Source organism: Echinops telfairi, unplaced genomic scaffold (assembly GCF_000313985.2).
Source record: "Echinops telfairi isolate 266 unplaced genomic scaffold, ASM31398v2 ScPeMD7_5;HRSCAF=22, whole genome shotgun sequence".
Taxonomy (NCBI): domain Eukaryota; kingdom Metazoa; phylum Chordata; class Mammalia; order Afrosoricida; family Tenrecidae; genus Echinops; species Echinops telfairi.
In genome coordinates, this window is record NW_022103901.1 from 17,900,071 (window position 1) to 17,901,798 (window position 1,728).

Consider the following 1,728-nt stretch of genomic DNA (forward strand, 5'->3'; position numbering starts at 1 on the left):
AAGTACTCCCTCAATGCAAGAACACTTTGTTATATTAACCTGGAATTCCATGATGTTCGCCTTCCCGATACGATTGCTGAAGACAAAGTGGATGCTTAAGCAAATGGGGGGAAGAAATGTGGTGAAGAATGCCTGGCTATCAAAAGATATAGCATCTGGGGTCTTAAAGCCTTGAAGATAAACAAGCAGCCATCTAGCTCAGAAGCAACAAGTCCACATTGAAGAAGCACACCAGCCTGTATGATCATGAGGTGTTGACAGGTCATGTATCAGGCATCAAAGACCCAGAAAAAATATCATATCATTGTGAATGAGGGTAAGTGTGGAGTGGAGACCTAAGGCCCATCTGTAGGCAACTGGACATCCCCTTACAGAAGGGTTGTGGGGAGGAGATGAATCAGTCATGGTGTAGTATAGTACTGATGGAACATGCAACTTTCCTCTAGTTCTTTAATGCTTCCTCCACCACCGCCCTGCCACTATCATGACTCCAATTCTATCTTACAAATCTGGCTAGACCAGAGCATGCACATGGATATAGATAAGAGCTGGAAACATGGGGAATCCAGGAGAGTAGTCATGCCAAGAGGGTAAGGGGAAGGTCGGGGAACATAGGGGGAACTGATCACAACGATCTACCCATAACCCTGTCCCAGGGGGATGGAGAAGAGAAAAGTGGGTGAAGGGTGACATTGATCAGTGTAAGACATGAAAAAATAATAATAATTTATAAACTATCAAGAGTTCATGGGGGAGGGAGGGTGGATAAAGGAGGGGATAAATGAGAAGGTGATACCAAGAGCTCAAGTAGAAAGAAAATGTTCTGAATCTGATGATGGCAACAAATGTACAAATGTGCTTGACACCATGGATGCATACATGGATTGTGATAAGAGCTGTATGAGCCCCCAATAAAATGATTTAAAAAAAGATTTGTTTGATTGTTTTTTCTCCTTATAGCAGTGGACTCATACAATATTTGTCCTTTAGAGATTGACTAACTTCACTCAGCATATGGTTCCAGGTCCTTCCATGTTATGTGGTGCTTCATGCTTTCATCACTAAATTTCTAGAGATACATAGTATTAGAGTGTGTGTATGTACCATTGTTTCTTTATCCATTATTCCACTGTTCAGCATTTGCACTGTTTATAGTTTCTTGCTATTGTGATCTATGCTGCCATGAACGGGGAGAGCATACATTCATTTCTGTTGTGTCTTTGGGGCATATGCCTAATCATGGTACTGCTGGATCATATGGGATTTCAATTTCCAGTTGCTTTAGGTATCGACATCTCATTTTCCATAGTGATTGTATGAATTTAAAAGTCCACCAAAAGTACACAAGTTCCAATCTCTCCACATCCTCTCCAGCATTTGTGTTTTTCCCCCTGTTTTTATGAATTGGGTTAGCATTGTGGGACTAAAGGTTATCTCATTGTGATATTAATTTGCATCTCCCTGGTGGTTAGTGGTTGTGAGCATTTTTCATGTGTTTGTTAGCCATCTGGACTTCATTTTTGGTGCACTGTCTCTTCATGTCTCTTTACCACTTTTTAATTAAGTCGTTTGTTATTTTCTTATTGAGCTGTTGTAGAGCTCTGTATGAGAGGGAGTGCCTAAAATATTTGCAATTCTTTTTGCAAAGCTAGGTATTTTCAAACTCATCTGCTTGGATGGTTGACAGCACCTCCCTTGTTTTTTTCTTCACCTCTTTTATGTTGTCAA